General features: G+C 46.5%; 1 long non-coding RNA gene across 3 annotated transcripts; it reads right to left on the bottom strand.

Annotated features, from left to right (window-relative positions):
- Positions 1-2,832: 2,832 nt before the first annotated feature.
- LOC117012915 (uncharacterized) lies at positions 2,833-13,686 on the bottom strand. Of its 3 annotated transcripts, none has more exons than XR_004421244.1 (4): positions 13,313-13,686; positions 8,112-8,183; positions 6,063-6,175; positions 2,833-3,669 (listed from the first exon to the last, which is right to left on the bottom strand). It is a non-coding gene; the product is annotated as an uncharacterized LOC117012915 (long non-coding RNA). The 3 variants fall into 3 exon arrangements; XR_004421245.1 differs by lacking the exon at positions 2,833-3,669 and adding an exon at positions 3,680-4,222; XR_004421243.1 differs by lacking the exon at positions 2,833-3,669 and having other exon boundaries at positions 4,711-6,175.
- Positions 13,687-25,084: the final 11,398 nt, after the last annotated feature.

The raw sequence follows: 25,084 nt of genomic DNA, 5'->3' as shown, positions 1-25,084 counted from the left end.
TCATTTAACCCACTCCCCTGCTGTCACTGCCAACCCTCCACCACCTTGTCCCTCAGTCACATTTCACCCATAAAGCCTTGCAACTGTGTAGTCAACCCAACAATGTGCCATCTCCATTCCCAGCTCTGGACACCCGAATTCCACTAGAAAAAGACATTCAACTTCATGGACAGGTGCCAAATGAAAAGCCTTGAACAGCAGCTGGCCTCAACAGAGATTGATCATCCCTCCACTTGTCCCCAACAGCCCTTCTCCTATCCCCCACAGTGCTATCCAAATTTCCCCCAAACCCCCAAAGCCCCCAGCCTGGGAAACTGACCTCTCACTTTCATGGGATGACCTCGCCTCCTACTTTGCAGAAAAAATAGAGGCGATCAGGAAAGGACGCCCTCATCTTCCTGCCACTCCACCTACTAGCTTTGCACATTTGCACTGCCCTTCCTGCTGCTCCTCCACCTGTCCAGGGCTAATCCCACCACCTGTGCCAAGATTCCACCCCACCCCCACCTCCATACGGCCTTGTCCCACCAAGGAGCACAGCCCCTCTGCTATCTCTGTCTTTTCCCCCAACCATGGGCACCTTTCTCTCAGCACAAATACTTGACTATGTCTCTCTCTTCTGAAGAAAAAAAACCAAAAAACTCCTAGACTTTTGTCCTTTCCTTTAGTGGCAACATATTCCCCCCCCTACCATCCTGGCTGAGAAACCTGAAAGCAGGCCCAAAACTACAATTTCTTCCTTACTTTCCACTCATGAATTTTAAAAGTGAAAATCTTTGAGGGTATTTCTTTCTGTTAATAAAAGGGTACATGTTCACTGTTTATTTACGCAACAGTCAAATCATGCAGGAACATTGGAAAACCAAAGTTGAAATCTTTTTCTGCCCGGGAGAACTAGGTTTAGTCTGTAGCTGTCCTGCTCCCAGGCATCTGTCTGTCTACTCACAGACGTGGATACGTGCCAAGCTCTGCACGCATAGGGTCATAGTCAATGTACGGACCTCCAACCTACTGTCCTTACTATACAGCAGGCCCTGGGTGTCTTTCCACGTCAGCAAATATGGATGTAGATCCTTACGAATGGCTACTAGGATTCTGTTGTATGGACTTACCACAATTTGCTCAGCCAGTCTCTATGACGGGACATTTCATTTGCCATTTATTCTCCCTCCTCCCAACTGTTCCCCCTACCAATAAAACCGACGCTCCTTTTTAGTTTTCCCTTCCTGGTACAGTACCCTCCGTTACCTCCACCTCAGGGAGGGGAAGCCTCCACTGACACATAAAGACTCTAGGTTAAGATCCAGTATTTTCCTTACTATACAGGGTGGCAAAGGTCACCTCAGTTCCAGCAGGATGCAGGGAAGGTAGCTGTGAGTGGGGAGGTCGGGGAGAGGTGGGGGGAGGAGAGCATATCCCCGGTGCGCGCGCGCGTGCACACACACACACACACCTGGCTACCAGTACCAGCAGCATTTAGAGAGAAACTCTAAAAGAGGGTCCAGGAACATGACCCAGCTTCCTTTCTGACTTATGGAAAACGCGACTGCAATAGCTCCTCCACAGCCCACCACGGTGGTGAGGACACTGGCTTTGTATCTCCCAGATCTGGGTTTGAAACTCCTTTCCACTCCCTGACCGCGAGCAAGCAGCACAATGGCGCTGAGCCCGTTTCCCCATCTGTACAATGAGAGTGACAGCCACCGCCTTGAAGGTTCCTTTGAGGGGCAGATAGTGGGGTGATTCGTTGGCATTGGTGCTTAGGCGAAGATGGGCAAATTGCAGCTGCCACAGTTCCATTACTACTGTGGGTGTGGCGTGTTCCGCCCCAGGTGGAAAAAGCCACAGAGGAGCGTAAGATTCCGGAACCTAGGAGTTGGGCTGGACAACCCGGAACCTTGGTGATGAGAAGAATCGAAGCCAACACAGTTGAGCGCTGAGGTGCTGATCAACTTCCTTAATTCTCACATACACTCGATGAGGTACCAATTAGGAAGAGAGAACTCACTCTGTGTCCTTTCAGTAGAGAGGATTTAATACAAACAGCTGGCTTTCTTGGTGATGGACAGACGAACAGAGAAGTGATGGACAGAAGCCCAGAGATTGGCATAGGAGGGAGTCACCATCCCCAACAGAGGCTGGGCAAACAAAGAGGGTGGGTGTTATGGCTTCTGAGGTCACCCAGGAGCTGAAATCACGGTGGCCCTGTCCAGCAGGAGTGAAAGACATAAAGGAGAAGCTGCTTCCGGAGACCAGGCCCAAGACAGAGAGAGGGAGAAGAAATACTCTGGCTTCTCCCTAACCCCACCCACCAACCTCCTCCCAAGGCCTCCCATTGGCTAAACCCTGCCGGAAACCTGATGTTATAAACGGAGCTTTGCAAACACAGCCTGCGAGGCTCAGCCCCACTCTGATGCAGAGCCGGGGAAAGGCCTAGCGTGGATATCAAGGTACACAGTCCCAGGCCAGCACAGGGACGATCGTTCTCTGTTTACAGATGAAGAAATGAGGCACCGAAAACTAATGCAACTTGCCCAATGTCGCACAGTTAGGACGTAGAGAGGCTGGGATTTGAACCTAGCCAGCCAGCCGCCAGAACCCACAGTCTTAACAGCAATGCTCTAGCACCTCCCTAGAGCTGCTAGTCTAGCATCTAGTAGCTTTCTCTTGCTTTTCTCAGTCCTACATCCTTTCCTTGTTTTTTCGTTTGTTTGTTTTTTATTCCTGACACAAACGCAAAGCTTTGGGGTCAAACAGACTTAAATTTCAATTCCAGCTCCACTACTGATGAACTGGGTAAAGTCACTTTATTCAGTCAACACATATTTATTCAGCACATATTATATGGCAGTCCCAAGGGGCTCAGCTCCTCCAAGTCTCTGCTTTCTCATCTAGACAATGGGTGTAATGGTACACGGTGATGAAGCGCATACAGTGAGGTGACCGAGGGTCTGGTATATTACTACATTTTCTCCCCCTTCTCCTCTTCCCCATCTTCTTGTCTCTGTCAACGCTTTAGGATTTTCTGGCCAGGTTCATTTTTCATCTTGGCTGGTGGCTCAGGAAACAGGTCCTATTGGGGCTAAACCCCCAGAACAGCTGCTGCCCTCCAGGCCAGCTCTGCACCTCTTGGAGCCTCCGTGTCCCCATCTGGAAAATGGGTTGGGGAAATAGGGCCCAGCCGTCTCCCTGCTCAGCCACAAGGAAGAGAAGAAGAGGGTGGAGGAGCAAGAGGAAAACTCTTTGTCAATGTGAAACTGCTTTAAAACATTTAACAACATACGCAATAACAGTAATGGCTTTGGGCAGCAGAATGTGCTGTTTGTTCACTCTTCCTGTGCCCAGTAGTACTTCTGCTTCATGTAGGAAGGAAATAAATAGCTGCTGGGCCCATTCATGCGGGAATCCATGGGTCAGGCAGAGCGATTTGATCTGTTCTCAGTGCAGGTTACGCACAGGGAGGCTGCATGGCCAGAGAAGCTGACCTCCCACTGCACATGCTCCCCAGCCCTCCCTCCCCGACCCATGAGTCTGCTGCAGAAGCAACATATGGGATCTCCAGGCAGGTCCAGGTCAGTCCATCCTGATTTCCAGACTCTCTGGGTGGTAGATTTGGGAAGACTCGAGTTTGGCCTTGGCAAGATCTGTAATACTGGGCCCTGGCCTCCTCTGCGAAATGGAAAAAGAAATAGTTGGCAGGATTCATGCAGGGGGCTGCCGGGAACAGAAGGCATAACCGGCAGGGAGATTTGAAGAGAAATTAGTGAAGGAAGGAGGCTGTTACCTCCCCCAGGACCGAGGCCCAGGTGAGAGCTAGAGACATAGGGGCCATCGCTGCCCAGGGACACCGAGCGGTGGCACAGAGGGAGTAGGAGGAGATACCCCAACCTCTCTCTTCTTGGCCTCTGATGTCCTGCTAGCTTTTGAAACAAATTCCGGTAATGTTGTCTGTAGGAGTCCAGTCTCCCAGGCAAAGAAAGAAGGGCAAAGAGTGGATACGGAGGGGAAACACTCTCCACAGCATCACTATTACGTTGGAAGAAGCAAACGGCTGAGAAATACTTGGCACAGCTCCTGCCCATAGCAAGCACTGCATGCCCTCCTGTTCTTGATGTCATCACTAACGATGCATTGTTTTTCTGGCATGAACACTGTCCCCTGCTGTGTTCTCCTGTCCCTTCTTCCTCCAGGCCAGGGAAAGAATTTGATTATCCCCTGTCTCCTTGGGGAGGGAATAATTTATAACAATGACAACATTTAGCTCCATTCTGATGACCAGATTTCACCCTAGGTCTCATTTTACGGGGGCGGGAGGAGTAGGGGGGACGAAGCCCTGAAACCTCCCTTGTCTTCACCAAAGCTTAAGAGCCCTTGGTCTAGCCTCCAAAGGGTGGCAGCCTGGGCTTGTCTTTAATATGCTCTTTGTCCCTTGGAGACAAGGAATCAAGGCCATGAATCCAACTGATTGAGCCCACATGGTGTGCCCAGTACATTCTAGTCACATATCTTGTGTAGCTTAGTGGTTTCGTGAAGAACATTTTCGTGGGAGGCAGGCCAACCTCAGGCAACCTGGTGAACTTCTTGGAGCCTCACTTTCCTCCTTGTAAAAATAATAATGCTGTGCTCGCTTCGGCAGCACATGTGGTGATGGAAGGAGAACTGACTCTGGGTGGTGAACACACAATGGGATTTATAGATGATGTAATACAGAATTGTACACCTGAAGTCTATGTAATTTTACTAACAATTGTCACCCCAATAAATTAAAAATAAAAAAAGAATGTAGAAAATGAAAAAAAAAAAATAATAATAATGCTGCCCCTCCGTGGGTTGCCGTGAGATTAAAAGAAGACAGAGCATAGAGAAACCAGCACAACCTCTCCTTCCTTCCCCACGTCAACCAGGTGTGACCGATGAAGAAACAAGGACCATAAGCAGGAAGGGGTTTCTCATGGACCCACTGGTCTCAAATCCAGGTCTGCCTTCACCAAAAGGCAGAGGCATTCTACCCTTCCCCCCACACCGCTTCTCCCAGTGGATTTATCCCCATCAGGGGATAGTCACTATATTTTGAAGAAGCCCAAAACATTGTCTTTTACTGGGTTTCAGAAACACATTCTGCGGCTTTATTTTTCTGGTAATTATGTCTCTGTTGTTACAGACAGATGGGAACATGAGTGCGCAGCCATCGGCCTCCATGGATGGCAGCTGTGGAGATGGTGCTAAAAGACGGAGCGTGGCGGGAGGGACGCATTCACTAGAGTCTCAGAGTGGAGCACCCACGCAAGGAGATGAAGGTGCTGACTGCATCTTGTTTTTTGGATTTTTCTTTTATTGAATCTACCAGCATTGCATATTTAATTCAGGACCCTGGCGACCTCAGCCCTATTCCTGACCCCACCGATTACCCGGAGCAGCTCATTCCTCCAGATCCTGCCCCCAGATATAGAAAAAGGGTCCTTTCTTCTCTTGCAAGACTATAGGGTGAGATCAATTTCTTCAAAAAGCTGGGATCCAGGAAGTCAATGTTGAACGTGGTTTGGTAATGAACTTTGGAGTCTTGGCTTTGAGTCCTGACATGAGCTTAAATCTGTGTGACCTTGGAAAAGTTCCTTCATCCTCTAGGCCTCAGTTTCCTCATGTAAAGTGGGGGTAATCATGCTTAACTCTGGGTGTCATTAGGAGGGTACAGTGAGGTCACATCATGGGGGGGCCTTTGCACAGTGGTAGAGTACTCAGCAAACAGAAGGTGCATTTGGGGGACAGGGTATATCAGAGTGAAAGCCATCTTCTCCTGCCCACTCTGGCCAGGGGTGGCCAGCAGCAGCCTCCTGGGGCTCTTTAGACCAAGACAAGTCTCCTGTCTGCTGGCCTCAGGCCTCCCAGCCCCTCTTAGCCAAGGTTTCCTGTTGTCCTCTTTTACTCTTTTAAAGAAAAGAAAAGAAGCATCCTTTCTCTGGAGACCTTTGTCCTGAAACTAGCTAGGGAATGCAAGAGACATCCACTCCACACTGAGTATGTTGAGCCACTTTCTGGGCTTAAAAAAATATATTATTGTTTACCTAATGGTTCTTCTGTGAGAAATGGGTGTCTGTTCCTTTAAACAGAGCACAGCGTGGCAGACAGAGTGGCTCCGGGTTGTTTGCAGCCAGAGCAGGGGGAGAAGGAGGACATCCTGTTGTTGAGTAGAAACACAGAGACAGACAGACAGACAGACAGACAGACAGAAGAGAGGGAGGAAAAGGTCAGCACAGACCTGCGCAAGAGAACCTAGTTCGTTTTTTTCCTATGGGAAATTTTATTTTCTAAAAAGAAAATATTCACATTTTTTGGGGGGGAGGGGGCCTATATTCTGCCAGTCTAACCCAAGATACTGCTGGTTTGCTTAAGACAAGGGAACACTCTCCACGTGGAGAGGCATTTCAAGATAAAGACGATCCTGACGGTCTCAAGCCCTTGAACTTTGTGCAGAAGGTGGCGTATTGTGAGCATTTCCTGGGCTTCGGATTTAGCAATAACATGTTTCCCCGAAAATAAGACCTACCCAGAAAATAAGCCTTAGCATGATTTTTCAGGAGGACAGCCCCTGCACATAAGCCCTAATGCAACTTTTGGAGCAAAAATTAATATAAGACCCGGTCTTATTTTCAGGAAACACGGTAGGAATCAGGAAAAACACATCTAGTTTACTGAATGGCCGTGTTTATTGTGCATTATCTCCAATCTTCCCAATGGCTCTGCTGCTGGGAAGGTTTATGGAGCTCCATTTTACAGATGAGGAAACTGAGGCTTGGGCCAATTGAGGGTGTGCCCAAGGCCAGGCAGATACCCAGGTGGCAAGTAGTGGGGCTGAGCTTTCCCCCTGAGTCTTCAGGCTCCTCTCCCCAGCGCACCACGCTGCCTCCTTTGCAAACACAGCAGCAGATCTGAGGGTGGACAGGAGGGGAGATGTGCGGCAGGGTGGACCTCTGGCTGCAGGGTTACCAGCGACTACTTTAGACACCCTAGCAACCTCTTGGTTCTTACGGTTCTCTGGCATCAAGGAATAAGCCCGGGATTGTAAACTCCCAAGAGTGTGTCTGATCCAACCATTACCATTCTCAGCAATGTTACAGAGCATTAAAATTTTCTAAGAAGCATTTTATCAATTGCCAGATGTCATGCTGGGACTCTGATCCCGTTCCCCGCATAAGAACGCAGGCTATGGTGAGGCCAAAAAGGAACACCCACAGAGCCATAGATACGGGAGTTATACCACTATATTCTCGCTGACGGCTGGGTTGGAGATACAAAAGCAAACATCCGCCAGTACCCCCACAAGGGGTCTTCCTGCACCCCAGTCTCACTGGCGGCCGGGCGAGACACAGCAAGTAAGATCCACCCGATCGGCAGTCCGCCAGCCAGTTCTCTGCCAACCAACCAACCAACGTAGCCACGGCAGTTATATCAGTGGCCAATTGGCTAACTGGTTACAGCTGATGGCCAACCAGTCACAGCCAATGGCCATCCAATACCCGAGCCAGCACCTTTCCATGTGAGGCTGAGAGCCTGGAAACTGCCCTCTGGGACTCTGTCCCCACACCAGATCGGACTGTGTGACTCTCCTCCTTGCATTTGGAAGGTGGTCCCAAAGATCCTGCATGATCTGGTCTCAGTCCCATCTCCTCACCCTCATCCTTCTTCACCATGCTCTGTCACACCTTCAAAAATCTCTCGGTTCCTTTAACACAGTGCTACCCTAAGTGTGAGCTATAGCCTCAAATGAGCAGCATCAGCTGCACCTGGGAGCTAGTTGGAAATTCAGGAGTTCAGCCCCATCCCAGACCTACTGAGTCAGAATCTGCCTTTTAATAATATCCCCAACTGCACATTAAAGCATGAGAAGCACCACTATTGCACATCTAGTTTTTTTGCACCTCAGGACCTTTGCACATATTGTTCCCTTTGTCTAGAACAATCCTCTTTTATCTTGGCCTAACTTGGCCTTACTCATCCTGAACTCCTCCGTCACTTCCTCAGAAAGGGCTTCCTTGACCCTCCAATAACATCATTCTCTCTTAAGAGTCCAGTTTTCTTTTTTTATAGCGCTTTTGCAGTGTGTAATTACATACCAACTTACTGAATGTCTGTCTCCAGGAAGGCTGAAGCCGTGTCTCGTTGGTTTACCAGGAACATAGTAGGAACTGCACAAACACATATTGAATGAATAAACATGGTGCTATTTCTGGTGCTGCAAGGAGAGAAATTCACAGACAGACCCTGCTTGGGGCATTTGGTCTCTCTAGGCATTTTCATTCAGTTTCTGCAAATATTTACTGAGTGCCATTATGTGTCCGGAGCTGGAGTCATACGTATAAGGAAACTACTTGTGACAAAGTGGATCCCAGAATTCAGTACAGCAATTCTCTTGTCTTGTTTAGGGCACAAGGTCAGGGACTGAAGGAAACTAAGCCAAGAAGTATACATTCCTGGTGGTAACAAGGAACCCTCAGAAGGAGGGATGGGAAATGAAGGTTTCCTATCCACTTCTGCGCCAGGCATCTACACACTTGCCAGTGTCATGATCAGTGTGGTATTGGTACAGAAACTAGCAAATAGACCAGTAGAACAAATGGGGAGCTCAGAAACGGACTCACAAATAAATGGAAACAAACTACATGCAATGGTGTCATTATAGATCAATGGGGAGAAGATGGGTTGTTCAATAATTGGTGCTGGGCCAACTAGCTACCCATATGGAGAAATAAAAATGAGATTCCTAAATGTACGGTGATGGAAGGGGAGCTGACTCTGGGTGGTGAACACACAGTGTGATTTATGGATGATGTGATTCAGAATTGCACAACTGAAATCTATGTAATTCTACTAACAATTGTCACCCCAATAAATTAAAAAAAAAAAAAAAAAAGATTCCTGACCTACTCTACAAATAAAAATAAATTCCAGATGGATTAAAGACTAGATTTTTTTAAAAGCTTTACATTTAAGAAAAAATAGAGGAGAATATCTTTATTAATTGGCAAATAGAAAGATCCTTAAAACAGGTTGGGGAAAAAAAATCATCCTAAAAGAAAAAAAATTAATACATTTGACCAAAATAAAATTTTAAAGTTCTATGCAACAAATGATACCATAAACAAAGTTAAACGGCAAATTCACATGAATGATAATAGACTGGGACCCAGAATATATAACATCACCTACAAATCACTAAGAAATTAAGCAAGAAAAAAGCAAAATAAAACAGAAAAGGGCAAAGAATGTGAATCGCAATCTCCAAAAAGGGAAACCCCAGTGAGCAATTGGCATATAAAATATGATCAACAACACTAATGATCAGGGAAATGCAAATTAAAACAATGAGTCACCCACCAGTTTTCAAAAATTAACACATCTGTCTATACTGAATGTTAACGAGGACATGGGGAAATATCGATACACACTGGTGGGAGGATGAATTGACACAGCGACTTGGAGAGTGATTTATCAATATTCAGTAAAACTGAAGGTATCCAAATGGCATGACCCAGCAAATTCATATCTGGTTATGAACCTTAGGGAAACTCCTACATGTCAGCACAAGCATTTATATTTGAGTGTTCATTGTGGCATTGTTGATAACGAGAAAAGGAAAAGAAAAGAACGACATGGCCGAAGTGCTCAAGAAAAGGAGAATAGATAGACAAATGGTGGTATATATGTAACATGGAACAGTATACAGCGCTTAAATGGAGGGAAGAGAGCCATAGGAAGAAAGGAAATAAGTTTGTGTGGTTTATACGACTATGTCACCCGCGTGACTCCTCTAAAATCATTAAATCTCTACTGGATCTTTTGTTGTAGGTAACAAAAATCGAATCTGGGGCCGGCCCGGTGGCTCAGGCGGTTAGAGCTCTATGCTCCTAACTCTGAAGGCTGCCGGTTCAATTCCCACATGGGCCAGTGGGCTCTCAACCACAAGGTTGCCAGTTCGATTCCTCGAGTCCCACAAGGGATGGTGGGCAGTGCCCCCTGCAACTAAGATTGAACACGGCACCTTGAGCTGAGCTGCCGCTGAGCTCCCGGATGGCTCAGTTGGAGCGCGTCCTCTCAACCACAAGGTTGCCAGTTAGACTCCCGCGGGGGATGGTGGGCTGCACCCCCTGCAACTAGCAACGGCAACTGGACCTGGAGCTGGGCTGCGCCCTCCACAACTAAGATTGAAAGGACAACAACTTGACTTGGGGAAAAAAAAAAAAGGCCTGGGAGTACACACTGTTCCCCAATAAAGTCCTGTTCCCCTCCCCCAATAAAAAAAATCGAATCTGATTAAGTAAAAGAAGAAGGAACGTTTGGAAGGAGACTGGGGTAACCACAGACTCCATGGAAGAGCTTGGAGAGAGGCAGGGTCCAGGCATCTCTGGGACCTCAGCGCAGGAGCATTTGAACCGCTCCTCTAGAGCAAGGTTTCTCAACCTGGGCACTACTACCATTTTGGGCGAGATAATTCCTTGTGGTAAGGGCCGTCCTGTACAATGTATGATGTTAAGCATCCCTGACCTCTACCCACTTCATGCAAATAGAAGCCCTCCAGTTGTGAAAATCAAAAAGGTCTCTAGACATTGCCATGTGTCCCCTGATGCAGAAGCTCTAAATGTGGTCCTTGGAGACACAGCATCACCTGGAAACTTGTTAGCAATGCAAATCCTCAGGCCCCATCCCAGACCTTCTGAATCAGATATTCTGAGGGTGGGCCCAGCATTCTGTGTTTAACAAGCCTTCCGGGTGATTCTCAGAACTGCTGGACTACTCGGCTTAGCCTTGGGATGACCCAGCTACAACTTCCCTCCATCCCTGTATGTACCCTCCCAAGATCAAGTGGTTGGGAGCGTGTATCCTACTGGTGGAAATTAAATCGCGTGCCCCTCTCTGGCACCCAGAGGCAGCGTCACACAGAAGGACACTTGAATAGAGAAGGAGGCAGTTCGCCAAAAGTTGGAAGTAGAAGCTGCTGTTTCCAAAAGATGAGGAGAAGGCATTCTGGGCTGAGGCTTCTCCACTGGCCAGACATTTACTGATTCCTTCCTAAGCCCTGAGCACTTCACAGAAGCCTTTTCTGTCATTGATGGCGCTGCTGAACTCCAGGTTGGCCTCTGATGGTTCCAGGAGACAATTAGGAGGGACTGTGAACTAGAAGTCCCACAAGGGGAAGACCTGGATTCACTGTCGAATTCGGCTCCTTGCCAGTTGCGTAAAAACTTGGGCTCCCTGAGCCTCAATTTCCTCATCAGCAAATGGGAAGAATAATCCATACCTCACAACAACTGTTGTGAGGGTCAAATTAAATAACGTTAAGGTGCGATACAAATATTTATTGTTATGGGAAAGGCACAGATTTGCAGCCGTGGGTAGTGTGGGTAGCCTGGGACAGCAGTGAGTTACAAAGCCCTTTTGTCAGCATTTTGATCCTAATCAAATGGCCTGCTCCATGCCCAGTTCCCCCATCTCTGGCTAAAACATCAGTAAAATGACTTCTCATGTCTTAGCAGCTGTATTAATAAAACCTTATGTTTACATGGTGTGTCAGAGCTTTGCAAAGTGCTTTCTCACACGTCATCTCATTAGATTTGATCCTTATAGTGTCCATGGGAGGCAAGAAGGAGCAGCATCCAAATTCCCATTTTATAGACAAGGAAGTTAAGAGTCAGCATGATGGAAACTAGACCAAGATCATAGAGCTGGTACATTCCAGGACCCAGCTCTAGTACACCTGGGATCGAATGCAAACCATCTGGGAAAAGGAGCTTTTCCCTGCTTGGTGCTACGATGCCCACTTTGGTGAAACAAAATTTAGGGGAACTTCATGAAGCAGAAACCTATGCTCATGCAAAGGTTACTAAAAACAGGAGAGTGCACTCATCGTCCCCTTCTGCACTTGGAGGAAATAATCCAGAGGTGGCTAGCTGGAGACCTCTGGCTCAGTCAGCATGCCAATGAGTTTTGTTTGGCAGCTCAGTTTTTTCAAAAATTCTGTTATCAACCACCATGCGAACACACCTAAACACAGCTGAGGCCACCCCGTGTGATCTCTCCATCTCTGTGCTATTGTCACTCATGCAAGACTCCAGGTCCTGGGAAGGAGCATCTAATTGGTAAGCCTGGGAAGCACGCCCGTACCTGGGCTGCCCGGGGCAGGGATAAGGAGGAATTCCACAGTGGCAGTGGGATCCTTCAGCCTCCACCATGATTGTTCACTACACAAAGGTAGGGTGAAAGGGGTGAGAGAGGACTGAAATCCAGCCCAGCCCTGCTCCCCAAGTCACGTGCCCTGGCCCAGGGCTTGGGACGTACAGCTCAGACTGTATTTCAGTCTCTAGTCGTCCTATCAGCTGAGCACTCTTGTGTGGTGGAAACTGGAACAGGCACGCATGGCAGCCCTGCTTCTCAAGGAAACTCAGAAAACTTGGCAACACTAGACCCCATTTCCACATGGCAACAGTTAGAGGGAACCAAGTCACAGCTGCCCTCCTTGGATAGGGCACACACTCCCCGTATCACCACAGTCCCTAACCAGCCTGCTTCACTTGTTTATGTCACCTGCCTGGCCCCTAAGTTATTTGAGTTTATGACCCTTGTCTTAAACAATATTTTTTTTTATGTTGGTTTATCCAGGTAATTAATTTCATGGTCTATTTCTGAATGGCATTTTTTTCTTTCCCACCCAACCCCCTTTCCCAACACTCATGGTTAATCTATTTATTTTTACTCTACCTCCTTCTAAAAATATATACAATACAAGATTTAAAAAAAAAAAAAGTCAGACTCCTGGTAATCTCTGGAATGTGGGAAAAGCACTCTTACCACAAAGTTATATTAAGAAGTTTAATTATCAGAAAATTACTGTATAACAAATATGTCAAACATTAAGTATGCACACTGTATATATACACTGAGAATTCCTGGGCAACCTCAGTCTATAAACCCATTCACCTCAACAACCTCAACTGACTCTTTATTCCTTTCCTTGGACCAGCATGGGAGACTTTGAGGTACACTTGCTTCTGCACAGCTTCCCACCGTTCCCAGGACCCACTACGCATGCTGAATTTTCAAGGCAGTCAGGAGAACTTACTCAATTTATCCCAAGGATATTATCATTTTTCCTTTCTGTTGGCACGGACCCACTCCCAATTGGTTAGACAATTATTTGTTCACTTCCTACCATTCAGGAAGCCATGGAGTTCCAGGTTGCTGCTGTGGGTTGTCTTAGTCAGCTACTGCTGTGTAAGAACCACAAATGTCACGGTAGCATATATCCATAAGTATTTCTCACCATATATTTGAGGGTCATTTGAGGTGGCTTCACTTCAGGCTACAGGTCTACAGGTCATCCAGGGCAGCTCTACATATCTCTCTTTCTCCTGGGCCCATGTCATGTTTTTCTCATGGCAATGACAAAAATGCAAGACAACAAGCTCAATAGCACAAGCACATATCAAGCCCTTGCTCATGTCACATCCGTTAATATCTTATTTGCCAAAATAGGTAAAACAATGAAGCCCGAAGTCAAGGGCAGGGAGGTATACTTGCCCCATGGAGATGCACAAAAAGGGGAGAGAGTGGATATTTACAGATAATGCCCACCCTCTGCCGTTTTGGTCACAAATATTCACTCTATCCCAAAGACCCTCCAAATATCTTATCCAATCCTAATACTGACCTGGAAATCGAGAAACTCATGATCTGCATCAGCTCTCATTGAGCCTCCTCTTAATCCAGGAACCTAAAAGTCAAAAAGATAAATTGTTTTTCCCCATGTATGCCCAAAATACAATGGTGGAACAGGGACAGAATCACAGAAAAAAATACTAATGTGAAAAGGGAGTAAACTGGTTGTAGACAATGTTCTTTAAGGTGACCCCTGTTCTACTGAGACTGTTCTACAGAATAGCTCTGTTCTACAGAATAGCTCTCCATTCCTGGGGCCCCTGGTTTTGCCCTCTGGAGGCCCCCCCTTTCCATCATCCTTAGCCACTTCAGAAGTGTCCGTTGAGGAGTATGCCCTTAGTGGCAAGCAGCACTGCCAGTCTGCTTCCTGCCTGAAGAAGGTTAGGGACAGAGAAATTTGCTTACATCTCCAACGGTCTCATTTTGTTTTACATCCGTCTAGGAGATCCAGCTGAAAGGATGTGATGGACATTCCCTTAGCTCAGAAAATCTGCAGCTTAGTGCAAGGGACAGAGGAGAAGATGGAAAGTAATTTCCACGTGGGTGCAAACTCACATGAGTCTTTGAGATAGGTGTAACAATCACTTTATAGTAGTTATTATTTCTGTACCATCCCTTCTACTTTCTGAAGTGACAGACTAGACCATCGCAACTCCTGTGGCTCACGCCCGGTACTATGTGAAAGGGCTTCCCTGGCATATACTTTTCCATTCATTTCAATGGCCCCACTGTCCCAGGCCACCCTATATGACATTGCAACAGTTCCACTCCACCAACCTCTCCTGTCTTATTTGTCTCTCCATGATCTATTTCACATTTTTTTTGTTTATTGTCTGTCTACCTCCAACAGAATGTAAGCTCCATGAGGACAGGGAGTTTATCAGATTTGTGTTCACTGTGCTTCCAGTGAATGGAAAACCCCTTGCATGGAATATGCTCTTAATAAATATTTATTGGATGGATGGATGGATGAACAAATGAACTTATAAGCAAAATCCTGAACCCTCCACCTGAACGAAACCTCATACCTTGGGCCCCACTCAGGCTCCCGCCCTGCTGAAAGATAAAACATTGCCTTATCTTCCTGGTTCTGACTTGGTCTTCTCTCCTTTATGATTCTGCCCAACACCATGTGGCTTCTTCAAACTTCATCAGTTAACAGCTTCCACCCAGAACAGTCCCAGACCTGCACCCCCAAGTTGTCTGAACATCCCCTGGATTTCAGTGGACTTGAAGGCAGAACTTCAACAGATAGAAGATAATGATTAAAACTCAGGCAGAAGAACCAGAATTAGAATGATAATCGAAAAGCTTAATGTAAGGAAAACTAGTGCAATTGAGCAAGCGGTTTCACTGAGTTTCCTGGTGACCAAGGCACAAAGGAAATGCATTACAAGATGCAGCTTTGCTAGGGAAGGCAACCTTTTTTCCATCAAGTACAGCAGGCAGGGTAAACTTGAGATGGAGAAAACTTCCTACAGTGAAGACAACTTTCCACAGGCCCAAGAACTCAATAATGACCTTAAGATTAAAAAGAAGGGCCTGTAGGAGCTCAAGTGAACTTCATGACAGGGCATCATATCCTAAGGGCATCATCCTGTTTCCTGGGTGAGAGAGGAAGTCAGGGTGGGGAAAAACAAAGGAATTTAAAACAACTTCCGAGAGAGAGAAACTCAAGGGTTATCTAACTATATTTTATTTTGTTTTTTTAAGCTGCAAAAAGCTGAGGAGAATAATAAATTAATTAGCTCCATTAACTAGAGTTCAAGTGGGAAGATGTATTATTTTACTAGTTCCCTCATTTGTTAATTTGCTGGTTCACTGTCTGTATTCTGCTGACTTTGGGTGTTGTTATTCTGTCTGACAGCCAAAGGCTAATATGGAGGTTTGGTGTGTTTTTTTTAGGATATTGGGGAGCTGAGTTCCCCAGTGCTCCCATGATAAGGCTTGGGAGCAGGCCACCCATTTCAGCTGATGGACATCATGAGCAAGAGGCAGTAAATGCCCCCTCTAGCCTGGAGGGCAGGGTGTGTGCTGGAGAAGGAGAGTTATTATGTTAACAATAGAAAATATTAAAGAAACAAGATTCTTTTGTTGAAATTCCCTTTTACCGTGTAGAGCAGGGCTTGTTTCCTGGGATGATCAGGTACCAAACTCATTGCTTATTCATGGCCTTTGTAAAACAATGTCAACCCCTCCAGTCCAATAGTTTATATTATTACACTTAGTTCTAGAAGCCAGGCTTCCAAGCTCCAGGGGCTGCTTTGTTGAGGGAGGACAGGGAGATGCAGAAATCATATTTATAGCATATCCTTCATTAGGAATTCCAGGAAATTGAGCTGACTTCATAGTTCAGAGGATCTTGAACTTGACACTACCCTCCTCAGTTTGGCTCTGTTAGGTTTGAGGCAGAAGTGGGGGCTCAGAGAAGGGTAGACAGACGAGGTTACTAGATCCCAAAGGTGGTGTCGCAAAATCTCCTTGGCGCGGATGCCACCAACACAAGAGCTGGTTCTGTCTCCTCAGATCTGCATTCTGCATGGTTCGTGGCTGAGTACCAAAGCCTAAATTTGGTCCAGTTCTTTCTTGGATTCCCAACCGGGGCTCCCGGTCCTGGGTTACTGGTATATTCTCTACTTACTAAATGTGCTTTGTGATCTCAGTTAGTGAGAGGCAGAAAACCCACTGCTAAACAGGAAAGAAACTGAAAACCCAAAATGCCAGCATGTCTAATCTGGTACACGGTAAGGCACTACCCCATTCATTCATTAATATCTCCATTCACAAATATCTATTGCCTATCCACCGTATGCAGCTGCAATGCAAGGGCTTTCAGGTCTGGACGTTTCATTCAACACTGGAAAGGAGAACCAATGGTGGTCAGAGTGGTTAGAATAAGGGAAAGAGCCTCCAGTCTATGATGACGCGGTGAAGGACAGCCTGGAGGCTGGGTCTCTATTGAGACGCCACTCCAGCTGGGGTATCCTGAAGAGCGGAATGAAGAATGTGATGGAGCCAGTGTGCTAGTAAAGCAATTAAAGAACAGAATTAAGGACGCTCTCAGCACTGGCCTTCAAGGAAGGTTAAAGATTGGAATACATCACAACGAGCGTCATCTGAACCCCGCCTCAGAGACCATCCCCAGGACAGTGCGGAACTCAGGGTGGCCTCCCTGCTGTGGGGCAGGCAGCCTCGGCCAGCAAGGAAATCATCAAAGGCTCCAGCAGCAGGAACACTCCAACCATTAGACAGAGGAAGACAGATTTCCTCTACAACGTGCCTTTAAAGGCAGCTCATTTACCTTCGTTGGCCCCAGGAAAGCCCACGATAGGAGCCATCCAGGAAACCCAGACTCTTTAAGATCAGCACGGTTTAATGCAGCATAAGAGCCATAGGTCAGACCAAGAAACGACTTCCTGACTGTAAGGGCTTATTGGACCATGAAAAAGGACTCCCAGAGAGACTGTGAAATCGCCTTCTCTCAGAGTCTTTGGATTCTTGTTTCTTTGGGGCAGTGGATTGAGGGCCAGCCAAGGGCAGGCAGAGCCGTCTGATGAATTCTCAAGCCCCTTCTTCTCACCTCAGGAGGCACTTTCAGCCTAAGAACCAAGTTTTTCCTCCGTTTTCTGGATGGACAGTTGGTTCAGAAAACAGGTGGAGAAGCAAATATTAATTTCTGCCTAAATGACTCTTTTTTTTCTCGTTTGCATCCCCATATTTGGGGGGGAGGGGTTGTTGTTGTTTGTTGTTGTTGTTGAGGTATAACTGACATCTTACATTAGTTTCACATGTACAATATAATGGTTTGACATTTATATATACTGCAAAATGATCACCACAAGTCTAATTAACATCTGTCCTCATACATAAATACAAAAAAAAAAAATTTTGTTTTTCTTATGATGAGGACTTTTAAGATCTACTCTCTTAGCAATTTTCAAATATGCACCACAGTATTATTAACTGTAGTCACGATGCCGTACCTAAATTGTACCTTAAGTACTTGGGAGTGATGGGTGTAGGATGAAGACTTCACATTTCACTTTTTCAGAGATGGGTCAGCTGGGGAGTAGGCTCCAGATCTTCAAATACTGAAGAAGAAAGACTCTTCGCCTGGAAGCCATTTTACTATTTTAAACATTTTAGATAGCTGCAGCTTTGCAACAGCTGTGGGATGTAAAATAAAATCCCTTTCTCTCCAGACCCTGGGCAACTCAAAAGTATCAAATGGTAAGCCAGGGTGGTGTGGTGGGCGGTGGGTAATGGGAGGTGAGGAGGGGGTGTGGCAGGCGAAGGGTGGGGCAGAGAGTGCATTTTCTTCACGTTATGGAATATTTTCAAAGATCAGAGGTGAACCCTCAGAACCCTAGAGAGCTATAGATTTTATACCGGCAGGATTTCTGAGAGCTTTGAAAACACCCCCAAAATTTGAACACAAACTCCCTGGGTGACATGGTCTCAGACTCCAAACAGGCTGTGCCTCCTGGCAGCTGGACACTGACATTCTCAGGCTGAAGCGAGAGAAAGGGTGGGAGGGGGAGGGGTAGGCGACAGCCCTTTCATCTGGGTTGTTTTGGGTTTGTGATCCTTCCCCAGGATCATTCTTATTGGGTTTACAAGCACAACAATTGCCACACCAGGGCAGATGCCACAGCCGGCTGGGTTAAATGAGTTCATGTATTTAATGACTATTTATTGGGCACTTGCATTGCCATAGGAAATGAGTTATAGGGTGGGTGCTCGGCTTCTGACAGTGACACCAAGTGGCCCTGATCTTACTTGACCTTCTCTCCCTGCTGTATCCCTATCCTTAGTACTTGAGAGAGCACAGACCCATTCATTCATTCACTCACTCATTCATTCATTCATTCATCCATTCAATGCATTCGGTAAATACTCATTATGCTCCTCCGAAGAGCTAAAAATGTAGCAATGAACAAGACAGCCCACTGCCCTGCTCCTACCAGCCTCACATTCTAAAGAGCTACCCCCATCGTGCTGGAGAAAACACCCATGCACAAACCTCAAACACTTGATGCTTATTCACGCACTCACCAAATATTTATTGAGCAGCTATTCTGTGACAGACACGGCACTAATCACTGGGAATACCAAGGGGAAGGAAAACAAATGTCGTCTTGCTCATGCACAAGTTAGGTAACTACTGACATAACCACACAAAGAAGTGCAAAGGTGCAACTGCAAGAAGTGCTAGGACAGGGAGGCTCGCAGTGCTTTGAGAGACCATCAGGAGGAGGGTGATCTGGTAGGAGAGCTCAGCGCAGGCCTCCCTGAGAAGGTAAAGCTTGGGACGCAATGTGAACCATGAGCTGGGGGTAAGCAGGCTACTGATAAGAGCAAAGAACAGTGTTCCAGGCAAATGCCAAGGTCCTAGGGTGGCAGGGGTATGGTAGACATGAGTGACCAAAAAGAAGCCAGAGTGGCTGCCAGTGGGGAGGGACCCAACTGGAGAGGAGGACGGAGATGTACAAAAAGGTCAGACCCCTAAGGGCCTGTGCCAAGATAAGGAGTTCGGGTTTTATCCTGAGAAGAACAGGAAGCCTTAAAGAAGATTTAAGCAGGGACGCTTGGAACATAATCTTGTCATTCTCTCTACTGTATTAATTCATTCAACACACATTTCCTGGGCGCCTTGTAGGAACAAGATCCTGTTTCAGGCACTATGGGGATAGGGCACGAAGGCTCTAGTAGATCAGTGGAGCAGACAGGCACATAAGCAGCAGGTCACTGCAGAAGGAACGCTGGGCTTGGGTACCGAAAACAATAGGTTCAAGATCCAGCTCTGCCCTTTACTGAATAACCCAGGGTTCCTTGAGAACAGTGACCAGGTTTAATTACCTTTGGGTCCCCAGCACTCGGCATACAGAAAGATCATGTCACTTTAGATAATACCAATAAAGCCTTACATTTGTTTAGTGCTCTATTTTCTTTAAAGATCTTTCACCTTTTGGCTCTTATTTTATTCTGACCCAGTCCCTGTAAGGTAGGTTCAGAACCAGCTATATAGTTTATGGGGCCCAGTGCAAAATGAAAATATGGGGCTCTCTATTCAAAAATTAATAAGAATTTCATGACAGTGACCACAGATAATTAAAACAAGGAGAGAATTACCATAAGGATGAGGTCTTGTGTGACCACACAAGTTGCATGTCCATGAAGCTAGCCCTGGGTAATTTCTATTTTATCTGTTTTACAGGTAAGGAAACCAAGGCACAAAGTTTAGTGCCTTTGTCAATGTCACTCAGCTAGCAACTGAAAGATTGAGTCTCAGAATGAACCCAGGCCTTCTGAGTCCAGGTCCAGGATGCTTCCTGCTGAAATAGGGCTAGCCTAGTTTCGGCTCTGGGTTGCAGTTCTACTCTGGGTTGTGTTATTGTAGCCGGGCAGTTCTAAGCACTTATTTGGAAAGCAATACAGAAAAAGAATGCAAATGTTCAAGGTGCTGCACGAAACCCTTCAACAGTCCCATTGCTCTCAAGAAAAAGGCCAAAGGTTTAGACTGATGTAGGTTAGTCCTCTTGTGGTCTGACCCCAAGCTGTACCACCCCCTCTGTTCCCTCCTTCAAAATGTGCTTCCAGGATGGCCGGATGGCTCAGTTGGTTAGAGCACGAGCTCTGGACAACAAGGTTGCTGGTTCGATTCCCACATGAGCCAGTGAGCTGCGCCCTCCACAACTAGATTGAAGGACAACGACTTGGCGCTGATGGGCCCTGGAGAAACACACTGTTTCCCAATATTCCCCAATAAAATTTAAAAAAAAAAAAATGTGCTTCCGACCACACATACCTTCTTATAATTTCTCCCTCCGGCCTCCAAGCCTTTATTTATGCTACTTTCTCTGCCTCAGATGTTGAGTTAGATGACTGGTAACTTTCAAGTGAGCAGGCTTAGAAAGGGAGGAGAGCAGGATGAGGAAAGTCATCTGAGGCAGAGGGAAAATCAGGACTAGTCTGGCAGCATCCTTGGAATTGCCATCCATCCATCCATCCATCCATCCTTCATTCCTTCCAACAATCTATCTATCCATCCAACAACTATTCGCAGTGCTTTGAGAGACCATCAGGACGAGGGTGATCTGGTAGGAGAGGTTATTGCAGGCCTGTGTGCTATACGCCAGGTATTAAGTTAGGTACCAGAAATCCAGACATTAAATAAGCCACACTTTCCTCCCCCAAGGAGCTCACACTCCAGTGGAAAGACAAGCAAGTGTTACCCATAACTCAGACCCCCAACCTCACAACCTATGTGAGTCCAGGCTCCTTCCCCACCATTTATGCAAATTCCTACTTTCTTCGTCTACATCCTGTCTCCATTCCTGTCCATAAGTGTCACCCTACTATGGCTTTGAGCCTACTGGGACTAGGCCTTAGGCCCCTTTACCATTTTTCATAAGAAATACAATCCTGGTGGTGATTCTGTGGATTTGGTGACCTTACTGTAGACCTGAAGCGTTACAGTGAAGGATTATGTCCTACATTCGACAGCCTTCTACTGTCTTGCTGGTTTCTCACTAATAATCCTTCACTTCCTAAAAGCCCAAGTTATTAGCATGGAATCCTCCCCACTGCACAGCCCCCTGAGAGTATCGTCTAGTCTTCAGTCCTTACTGTGACATATGCCCCCCCACTCGGGACTGTTGGCTGTCCCCAGGACCTGGTGAATAAAGTGTGTTCCAACTCACATAAATGGACCAGTGCGGTGCTCAGGGGGGAGCTCTACAAGAGGGCAACCTCGGGATGCCCATGCCAGGTGGCTTCCAAGAGGGGTGGGCTCTAGTAAGGACTCCTAGATGAAGAGGGAGATTGGAAGTGGATAATTCCAGCAGAACAAAAGGACAAAAACAAGAAAAGCAGAGAGGGCATGGTGATTTTGAAGCAACCAAAGTGGGTCAGCAGGGCCTGGAAATCAAGTATGAAGAGCAACAAGAGACAAGACCGGGATGGAGGCAGGCAGGGGTGGGACTGTGGACTTGAAACTATCACTGCAGAGCTGCTGCTGGGAGATCTTAGGCCTAGAAATAATATGATTAGAGAGTTTAGAAGGATTATAGAGGCTGTGCTAAGGGTCGCTCCACCCCAACCTGAAGGCTGTGGGAGCCTCAAGCTCAGGGCCAAATCATGGCAAGGCAGCAGTCGCTCTCGTCCCTGGGAGAGGGTCTGAGACCAGACGGAGTCAATTCTGAGGACAAGGCCTTGTGAAGAAGACAGGCAGGCGGAGCCCCAGGTGGCTGTCCTGTGTCCCTGAGGAGGTGGCCTCATACCCACTCTGTTCTCCAACACCTCCTCTTGGGGATTTGTTATCAGACCAAAAACAAAGTCTGCAAGATTCATGGACTGTCAGAACCTGGCAGAAGGATTCAAACTAATTTTCAAATGTCTTCAGGTCAGCAAAACCTCAAATGCACTTTTTCAGAGTTCTCTCCCACTCCCCCCAACCCCCACTAGCACCCTACTGCTGCTTGATTCTCAAAGTCAAGGGGATTTCCAGGGAAATGGAGTCAGACTGGTCCTGGTTCTTTCACACTTGAATCATCAAACAGGCTGTTTTGTAAGAGACCGAGGACTTCCAAGATACCTTCACAGGCCCCCTTAGAGAGCATCTTGTTTTGAATCAGGAAATTGTATTTTGCCAGAACTTTATGTTCAAGTTCAATATTTATGTCAGAACCCACGAAATGTGAGTGGGTTCTAAATTTGGAAAAACATGTTCTTCAATCTCTCCCCAAAGCATTCCTTCAGCTATTGACTTTGGAGGCAACTTCTCTATACTGTGTGGTTGTCCCAAGTTTGCTCTGAATGACACACATGAGGTGCTTACTCAGCAGATCAATACATCAGTAATCTTCTTTGGAAGAGCACTGCAGAGTCCAATATAGCCAGCTTCCTTTCTTGGCAAAGCTGCTGGGTTGAGTCTTGTTTCCATGCAAGGCGTCTGCCCTGACTTAAACTTTGACTCCCTACCGGTGTCTTTCCTGAGCTATTTGCACTGGGAACATAGTGCCTAAAAAGATTTATTAAAAAAAAAAAAAGAAGAAGAAAAAAAAAAGAGGAGCCGAGTGTCATTTTTAGAAAAGCGAGACACCCAACACATCCTACTCTGAGTAGATTTCTTTGACGGCTTGTGATGTTGCCTGAATGGTAAATATACCCTCAGACTCCAAGTAAATAGTCCATGGCATGTAACTTGGGTATAAAAGAGGAAATTTTACACAACGTGGCCACAGACGCCTTGTCATTTCCCAGAAAATTAGAGGGTCTTCCAGTGATCCTGTAAATTTATCACACAAGTATTCTTCCACGACTTCAGGAACAGATGGGGCCTGTTTTGATAATGTTTTCCAATCGCCATAGATAACATGCTGGAAGTGGGAGGGAAAGTGGGGGGAGGGTGAGACAGCCTGCCATTGCCCCCAGAATCGGGGAGCCAGCACTCACAGCCGGCCGCCGGGTGTTCTGTGCCTCTGTGTCTGAAAGACACTTTGTTAGCACTGAGCATTTCGTTTTTGAAGGAAAGCAGCAGGCATCTGGGGCAACACTCATTCCTGTATCTGGTAGCCCTTCACTAAAAAGCGAAGATGTTCAAGGATTGGCTGAAAGAGATTCAAACCCAGAGGATGGGCTAGAATCAAAGACAGGCTGCAAAGGGTCTTGAAAGGCATCTGTCTGCCTCCAGAAAGGACCACAGGGTGTCTGGAATCAGAGGGAGATTTCACAGCCTCCTTACCTACTCTTTCCAGCATCTCAGTGGAGATGGAGAAATACAAATCAACATCTTCCTTGTAGCAACTGCTGGTTCACTTGAAAATAGGTCCTTGTACTACTAATAATAATAGCTAATATTGACAGGGATTCCCGGTACCCGGCACTGTGCTCTTGGTGATGTTATTTCATCTGAATGTGAGAGGAGGGAAATGTGGCTCAAAGAGCTCGCAGACCTACCCCTGAGTCTGCAGCTAGTAAGGGGAGGGCGGGGAGCAGTGGGGGTGTGGTCCCATGCCAGCTCTTCGGTGCCCTTCACAGTGGTTCCTCACTTGTGAAATAGAGCTAATAACAGCACTATGGCATTAAGTCTTTTATTTTATTTTATTTTGTTGTCTGTTCTGGCCAGGCCCGTATGCTTTATTTTGGTCATGGTTCTCATTTCCAACTCTCATCATTCATTTGTCCATTCAGCAAATGCTACTGAGCTCAGACTATTTATGTCACTGCCATTCAGACTTTTAATCCGGACCTTTTTAATTAGTCCATTCATTGCCTTTTCACAGTAGACTTTCCTATCATTACCACGCCTTGAACAAGTATCTCATTATGCCACTGTCTGTTTTACAAAAACTAACTAGGTCTGTTTTGTACTTGCTGTTCACAAAGCTCTGTCATAGACTTACTCGGGTATGATCCTGGCCGAGAAAAGAAAAACAGATATATTATCTATTACTACCATTACTATTTTCCCATTTTACACACTATTAAAGTGAGTCCCAGGCATTTTAAGTGACTGCTGGAGCCAGGATTCAAAGGCAGATCTCGTGAGGCCTACACCTGAACCCTTTCCACATAAACAGAGACATCACTCTCCAAGGAGCTCATCATCCAAACTCACCAGCCCCAGGAGGCAGGGGAGGTTGGTGGTTAGCCACAGGGTCTCCTGAGTCAGACAGTCTGGCTTCTAAGTCTTGCCTCTCTCACTTACTAGCTAATGGCCTTGAGCAAATGACTTAACCTCTCGATGCCTCAATTTCTTCGTGGGACAAAAGGTAATAATAATAATAGTGCCTCCCTCACGGGATTGTTGTGAAGATCAATGGTTAATACGTAGAAAGCTCTTAGGACAGTGTCTCACACTTAATAAATGCATCTAATTGTTCATTGTTTTAACATTATTATGGAAGTATCTGAAAGTAAACAGAGGCTATGGAGGGAAGGACAGAGTAGAACAAAGAGCTCTAGCTCGAGATCCAGGAGGAGAAAAATTAACTGGTGCTAACAGTCAGGAGATGTGGTTCTCCTCTGCATTCTGCCTTACTCTCTGTGCAACCTGGAACAAATCAATCACTTTATTCCTCTTTGGTTTCCTCATCTGTCTGGTGAGAGAATTAAGCCATATGGGGTAGAGGAAGCCTGACAAAGACCCACTGACTTCCACACCTGACCCAGTGCCCCTGGAGACTCTGATGAGTACACCAGCCCCCCGACGTTGATTAAGACTGATTGGTGACTGGCCGGCCAGGTGGCTCAGGCGGTTACAGATCCATGCTCCTAACTCCTAAGGCTGCCGGTTCGATTCCCACATGGGCCAGTGGGCTCTCAACCACACGGTTGCCGGTTCAACTCCTCGAGTCCCGCAAGGGATGGTGGG

The sequence above is a fragment of the Rhinolophus ferrumequinum genome, chromosome 21 (assembly GCF_004115265.2).
Source record: "Rhinolophus ferrumequinum isolate MPI-CBG mRhiFer1 chromosome 21, mRhiFer1_v1.p, whole genome shotgun sequence".
NCBI lineage: Eukaryota > Metazoa > Chordata > Mammalia > Chiroptera > Rhinolophidae > Rhinolophus > Rhinolophus ferrumequinum.
Note: the sequence above shows the minus strand (reverse complement) of the source record. Positions and strands in the feature narration are given on the sequence as shown.